Source organism: Leuresthes tenuis, unplaced genomic scaffold (genome assembly GCF_036924035.1).
Source record: "Leuresthes tenuis unplaced genomic scaffold, fLeuTen1.0.hap1 SCAF_6, whole genome shotgun sequence".
Lineage (NCBI taxonomy): Eukaryota > Metazoa > Chordata > Actinopteri > Atheriniformes > Atherinopsidae > Leuresthes > Leuresthes tenuis.
The window spans coordinates 32,610,942-32,618,738 of NW_027325360.1; the positions used below are offsets into that span (position 1 = coordinate 32,610,942).

A 7,797-nucleotide genomic window follows, 5' to 3' on the forward strand; every position below is an offset into this window, starting at 1 on the left:
GCTTGAAAGAAACGCGACACCGAATGAGCGGTCAGAACAAAGCCTCAATACGGGATTCTCGTGGTGTTTTTGTTGCTGCCTTGTCTTTTGCATAGAGTAAAAGACAAGGCAGCCATCGAATAGGGCCCGATTGTTCCTACTTGGTCAGCCGAGGAGCAGGGGGGGGGGCAAGCGTCTCAACCAAGCAAAGCTCACCATGGGGAAGGTGGCTATACCAACTAGCCTGATGCCCTGCTCCCACAGTGACGGATAATCGTACTCTGGTTTCTCTTCATAACATACAAGTCTTTCGCCTTTTACTAAAGACTTCCGTGGAGAGCAGCACTAATGAGTTGTTTCTATTATTGGCAGGCTTTACCTTTGCGGGTGAAGCCCTTTCTGTCTGTGCAAAAGAAATCTTGCTACTTTGCAGAGTGACTTCTCTGAGTAGAGTCGCCTTACTTGTTGCGACTGTGCCGATGTTCGAAGCTGGAGTGCAAAGTTGTTGCTTGAATGGTGCTTGCTGGAGCATGCGGGAGTGCAAAGTTATACCATTTAAAAGGGCTGAAGAGTGCTCAGTGCAGCGGGTGGGCGGAGGTGCAACGTGACACTCTGGCCACCTATGGCCATAAAAAGAACACTGCTACAAGTGCGCATTGTGCCAGCAAGGGCCCTCGGACCTGAAACAGTGGACAGTTATCGCTTCTCGGCCTTTTGGCTAAGATCAAGTGTAGTATCTGTTCTTATCAGTTTAATATGTCCTCTATACGAGGACTACATATTAAATGGATTTTTAAGAATAGGAGTTGAAAAAGAAGCTTGCTCCGTTCACTCCAAGCCTCGACCCGGTACTGCAGTGCCGCTGGGAACGGTGCGCTCTTCTCTGCTCTTGTGAAAAAGCAAACAGCGGTGCAGGATGGAAGTTTCAGGGAGCCCAAGATGAAACTTTCTTTTAATCTGCTGAGAAAAGAGAGTGAATGCGAAGTAGACTTTAACACAGCTCTGGGAGCGAGCCGAGTGTGGGCTAACCGGGAGAATTGCTTGAAAGAAACGCAACACCGAATGAGTGGTCAGAACAAAGCCTCAATACGGTGTTCCCGTGGTGTTTGTGGCTGCCTTGTCTTTTGCACAGAGTAAAAGACAAGGCAGCCATCGAATAGGGCCCGATTGTTCCTACTTGGTCAGCCGAGGAGCAAGGGGGGGGAGCAAGCGTCTCAACCAAGCAAATCTCACCAAGTAGGAACAATCGGGCCCTATTCGATGGCTGCAACACCTGAAAGAGATATTGATGCGAGACCCGATCAAAAGCTTTTTCAAAGTCTAAATTTAAGATGACAAGCCGGGTGTTTCTGTCTCTAGCGTAATCAATGATGTCTCGAATCAGTACGAGGCTGTCGGTGAGTTGTCTCTCTGAGATGGCACAAGCCTGGTCTGGGTGAATTACCTCCTCTAAAACAGAAAACATCCGTGTCAAAAGCGGGAGCAGAGCTGTTCGACTGCAAGTAGGTGTGAATGTCAGATCATAATTTGCAAAAAGCTGATGAGAAAGGGTGAGAATGCCCGACTATACACCATCAAATGCGGTAGCGGAGTTGTTAGGCTGTGAGTAGGTGTGAATCTCCGACCATAATTGCTGAAAAATGTGTTAGAAAAGGTAAAAATGCCGGTCCATACATCATCAAAATCGGGAGAGGTGGTTTTCAGCTGCAAGACGGTCTGAATGTCCATCAATAATTGCTAGAAAACATGAAAGAAAATTTTCGAAAATAAAACCACACATGATCATAAGCGGGAGAGGAGGTGTTCAGCTGCAAGAAAGTGTGAATGTCTACCCATATTTAATGAAAAATGGGTAAGAAAAGGTGCGAATGCGTAACCATACATCATCAAAAGAGGGAGCGGAGGTGTTCCGCTGTAAGACGGTTTGAATGTCCGACCATAGATGGTAAAAAGCGGGTAAGAAAAGGTTAAAATACCCGACTGTACACAATCAAAAGAGGGAGCGGAGTTGTTCAGCTAAGAGAGGGTGTGAAAGTCCGACCTTGGTTTGTAAAAAGCGGGTAAGAAAAGGTTCGAATGCCCGAACATACACCATCAAAAGAGGGAGCGGAGGTGTTCCGCTGTAAGACGGTGTGAAAGTCCGATCATAGTTGGTAAAAAGCGGGTAAGAAAAGGTTAAAATACCCGACTGTACACAATCAAAAGAGGGAGCGGAGTTGTTCAGCTAAGAGAAGGTGTGAAAGTCCAACCATGGTTTGTAAAAAGCGGGTGAGAAAAGGTTCGTATGCCCGAATATACACTATCAAAACCGGAAGCGTAGGTGTTCGGCTGCAAGAAGGTGTGAACGTCCGACCAAAGTTTGTAAAAAAGTAGTTAAGAAAAGGTTCGAATATCTAACCAAACATAATCAAAAGCGGGAGCAGAGCTGTTCGACTGCAAGTAGGTGTGAATGTCAGAGAATAATTTGCAAAAAGCTGATGAGAAAGGGTGAGAAATCCCGACTATACACCATCAAATGCGGTAGCGGAGTGGTTCAGCTGTGAGTAGGTGTGATTCTCCAACCATAATTGCTGAAAAATTTGTTAGAAAAGGTAAGAATGCCGGTCCATACATCATCAAAAGCGGGAGAGGTGGTGTTCGGCTGCAAGTAGGTGTGAATGTCCATTAATAATTGCTTTAAAACATGAAAGAAAATTTTCGAATATCAAACCTTACATGATCATTAGCGGGAGAGGAGGTGTTCAGCTGCAAGAAGATGTGAATATCCACCCATAATTACTGAAAAATGGGTAGGAAAAGATGCGAATGTCCAACCATAAATCATCAAAAGCAGGAGTGGAGTTGTTCAGCTACAAGAAGGTATGAAAGTCCAACCATGGTTTGTAAAAAGCGGGTAAGAGAAGGTTCGAATACCCGAATATATACCATCAAAAGCGGAAGCGGGGGTGTTCGGCTGCAAGAAGGTGTGAACGTCCGACCAAAGTTTATAAAAAGCAGTTAAGAAAAGGTTTGAATATCCAACCGAACATAATCAAAAGCGGGAGCAGAGCTGTTCGACTGCAAGTAGGTGTGAATATCAGATCATAATTTGCAAAAAGCTGATGAGAAAGGGTGAGAATGCCCGACTATACACTATCAAATGTGGGAGCGGACGTGTTCGTCTGTGAGAAGGTGTGAATGTCCGACCATAATTGCTGAAAAATGTGTTAGAAAAGGTAAGAATGCCGGACCATATATCATCAAAAGCGGGAGAGGTTGTGTTCGGCTGCAAGAAGGTGTGAATGTCCAGCCATAATTACTCACAAACGTTTAAGAAAAGGTACTATTGCCAGACCATATATGATCAAAACAGGGAGCGGAGGTGGTTCAGCTGCAAGAAGGTTTGAATGTCCGACTAAAGTTTGTAAAAAGCGGGTAAGACAAGGTGTGAATGCCCGACAATGTATGATCAAAAGAGGAGCGGAGGTTTTCGGCTGCAAGAAGGTCTGAATGTCCACCCATAATTACTGAAAAATGGGTAAGAAAAGGTGCGAAAGCCCAACCGCACATGATCATAAGTGGATGAGAAGGTGTTCGACTGCAAGTAGGTGTGAATGTAAGATCATAATTTGTAAAAAGCGGGTAAGAAAAGGTAAGAATGCCCAACCATAAATTATCAAAAGCGGCAGCAGAATTTCGGCTGGTATTTATCAATGTCTAGATAGATTTCAACAAAAAACAACGTTGTACTTTGCAGTAAAAGAAAGTGCAAATCAAAAGTTTTAGGAATCCGAGAATAAGCTTATTTTCATGAGTTCTGCACGATTTCGGATTTTATGTATAAAATGAATTTCTTCACGCAAACTAAGTTAACACTGCTTTGTCCTTCATATGTACCCATTTCTACATATATTTCAAGCATAAACTTCCTCATATTACCCTGAATGAGAAAGAGCCACACTTGTGATTAAGCCATACCTCCCTTTTGAGGAGTTCTGCATGATTTGGGATTTTATCTATAAAATTAATTCCTTCACTCAAACTATGTTAAAACGGCTTTTACCTTCATATTTATCAATGTCTCGATAGATTTAAACAAAAAAAACAACGTTGTACTTTGCAATAAAAGAAAGAGCAAATCAAAAGTTTTAGGAATCCGAGAATAAGCTTATTTTCATGAGTTCTGCACGATTTCGGATTTTATGTATAAAATGAATTCATTCACTCAAACCAAGTTAAAACTGCTTTTTCCTTCATATTTATCAATGTCTAGATCGACTTCAACAAAGAACAACATTGTATTTTGCAGTAGAAGAAAGAGCAAAGCTGAAGGATCAGGAATCCGAGAATAAGCTTCTTTTCATACGTTCTGCATGATTTGGGATTTTATGTATAAAATGAATTCATTCACTCAAACCAAGTTAAAACTGCTTTTTCCTTCATATTTATCAATGTCTAGATCGACTTCAACAAAGAACAACATTGTATTTTGCAGTAGAAGAAAAAGCAACACTGAAGGATCAGGAATCCGAGAATAAGCTTATTTTCTTATGGGCAAGTGGGAACTGCTTTGTCCTTCATATTTATCAATGTGTAGATGGATTTCAACTTCTTCTACTGCAAAGTCCAATGTTTTTCTTTGTTGAAGTCGATCTAGACATTGATGAATATGGAAGGACAAAGCAGTTTTAACTTGGTTTGAGCAAAGCAATTCATTTTATAGCAAAATCCGAAATCGTGCAGAACTCATGAAAGCAGGCTTATACTCGGATTCCTGAAACTTTAGATTTGCTCTTTCTTTTACTGCAAAGTACAACGTTGTTTTTTTGTTTAAATATTTCTAGACATGGTAAATATGAAGGACAAATCAGTTTTAACATAGTTTGAGTGCAGTAATGCATTTTATAAGCAAAATCCCAATTCATGCAGAACTCACGAAAAGCTTTTTCTCGCTTTTCACTGCTTTTTACAAACTTTGGTCGGACGTTCACACCTTCTTGCATCCGAACACCTCCGCTTCCGCTTTTGATGATGTATATTCGGGCATTCGAACCTTTTTTTACCCGCTTTTTACAAACCATTGTCGGACTTTCACACCTTCTTGCAGCCGAACACCACCTCTCCCGCTTTTGATGATGTATGGTTCAGTATTTTTACCTTTTCTAACACATTTTTCAGCAATTATGGTCGGACATTCACACCTACTCACAGCTGGACACCTCCGCTCCCGCTTTTGATCATACAATGTTGGGAGATCGCTCCTTGTCTTACCAGCTTTTTACAAACTTTAGTCGAACATTCACACCTTCTTGCAGCTGAACACCTCCGCTCCCGCTTTTGATGATGTATAGTCGGGCTTTCGAGCCTTTTCTTACCCGGTTTTTACAAATTATGGTTGGACATTCAGACCTTGCAGCCGAACACCTCCGCTCTCTCTTTTGATCATACATTGTTGGGCATTAGCACCTTGTCTTACCCGCTTTTTACAAACTATAGTCAGACATTCACACCTTGCAGCTGAACCTCCGCTCCCTGTTTTGATCATGTATGGTCTGGCAATACTACCTTTTCTTCCCCCGTTTGTGAATAATTATGGCTGGACATTCACACCTACTTGCAGTCGAACAGCTCTGCTCCCGCTTTTGATTATGTTTGGTTGGATATTCGAACCTTTTCTTAACTGCTTTTTACAAACCATGGTCGGACTTTCACACCTTCTTGTAGCCGAACAACTCCGCTCCCGCTATTGATTGTGTACAGTCGGGTATTTTAACCTTTTCTTACCCGCTTTTTACCAACTATGGTCAGACATTCACACCGTCTTACAGCGGAACACCTCCGCTCCCGCTTTTTATTGTGTATAGTCGGGCATTCGAACCTTTTCTTACCCGCTATTTACAAACTATGGTAGGACATTCAAACCTTCGTGTATCCGAAAACCTCCGCTCTCTCTTTTGATCATACATTGTCGGACATTCGCACCTTTTCTTACCCGCTTTTTACAAACCATGGTCGGACTGTCACACCTTCTTGTAGCCGAACACATCCGCTCCCGCTATTGATTGTGTACAGTCGGGTATTTTAACCTTTTCTTACCTGCTTTTTACCAAGTATGGTCGGACATTCACACCTTCGTACAGCGGAACACCTCCGCTCCCTCTTTTGATGGTGTATGTTCGGGCATTCAAACCTTTTCTTACTCGCTTTTTCCAAACTATGGTCGGCTATTCACAGCTTCCTCTCCACCATACTTGTATGGCGGGATATTCACACCCACTTGCATCCGAAAACCTCCGCCCCAAATTTTGTTGATATTTAGTCGGACATTCGCACCTTACCCGCTTTTGGCAAACTATGGCCTTCTTGCAACCAAACAACTCTGATCTTGCTTTTGATGATGTAAGGTTGGGCATTCAGACCTTGCTTTACCTGCTTTTCACCAAATATAGTCGGACATTCATACCTTCTTGCAGCCGAACACTTCCGCTCCACCTTTTAGTGTTCTATCACACCTTTTTTGTCACCGCATTTTATACATTATGGTTGGAAATTTTCAACCACTTTCATCCGAAGACCTCTCCTCCCGCTTTTGTTAATATATTTGAACTTTAGTTTGACATTCAATCCTTCTTGCAGCTGAACCACCTCCGCTCCCTGTTTTGATTATATATGGTCTGGCAATACTACCTTTTCTTACCCGTTTGTGAGTAATTATGGCTGGACATTCACACCTACTTGCAGCCGAACACCACTTTTCCCGCTTTTGATGATGTATGGTCCGGCATTCTAGTCTTTTCTAACACATTTTTCAGCAATTATGGTTTGACATTCACACCTACTCACAGCCGAACACTTCCGCTCCCGCATTTGATGGTGTATAGTCGGGCATTCTCACCCTTTCTCATCAGCTTTTTGCAAATTATGATCTGACATTCACACCTACTTGCAGTCGAACAGCTCTGCTCCCGCTTTTGATTATGTTTGGTTGGATATTCGAAGCTTTTCTTAACTTCTTTTTACATATTTTGGTTGGACGTTCACACCTTCTTGTAGCCGAACACTTCCACTCCTGCTTTTGATGATGTATGGTTGGGCATTCACGCCTTTTTTTTGCCCATTTTTCAGGAATTATGGGTGGACATTCACACCTTGCAGCTGAACACCTCCTATCCCACTTATGATCATGTGCGGTTTGATTTTCGAAAAGTTTCTTTCATGTTTTCTAGCAATTATTGATGGACATGTAGACCTTCTTGCAGCTGAACACCTCCGCTCCCGCTTTTGATCATACATTGTCAGGCATTCGCACCTTTTCTTACCCACTTTTTACAAACTTTAGTCGAACAGTCACACCTTTTTGCAGCCGAACACCACCTCTACCGCTTTTGATGATGTATGGTCCAGCATTCTTACCTTTTCTAACACACTCTTCAGCAATTATGGTCGGACATTCACAACTACTCAGAGCCGAACACCTCCGCTCCCGCATTTGATGGTCTATAGTCGGGCATTCTACAGCGGAAAAGACTCCTTCTTATGTTTGGTTAGATATTCGAACCTTTTCTTAACTGCTTTTTACAAACTTTGGTCGGACGTTCACAATATCTTGCAGCCGAACACCTCCGCTTCCGCTTTTGATGGTGTATATTCGGGCATACGAACCTTTTCTTACCCGCTTTTTACAAACCAAGGTCGGACTTTCACACCTTCTCTTAGCTGAACAACTCCGCTCCCTCTTTTGATTGTGTACAGTCGGGTAATTTAACCTTTTCTTACCCGCTTTTTACCATCTATGGTCGGACATTCACACCGTCTTACAGCGGAACACCTCCGCTCCCT

The 7,797-nt window shown here is 42.6% G+C and overlaps 2 non-coding genes across 2 annotated transcripts; both read left to right on the top strand.

Annotated features, from left to right (window-relative positions):
- The first annotated feature begins 255 nt into the window (after positions 1–255).
- Positions 256–369, top strand: LOC140310593 (U5 spliceosomal RNA). Its single transcript, XR_011916648.1, has one exon. It is a non-coding gene; the product is annotated as a U5 spliceosomal RNA (small nuclear RNA).
- A 308-nt stretch (positions 370–677) lies between these two features.
- On the top strand, positions 678–861 carry LOC140310388 (U2 spliceosomal RNA). The gene has a single exon (XR_011916464.1). It is a non-coding gene; the product is annotated as a U2 spliceosomal RNA (small nuclear RNA).
- The last annotated feature ends 6,936 nt before the right edge of the window (positions 862–7,797 follow it).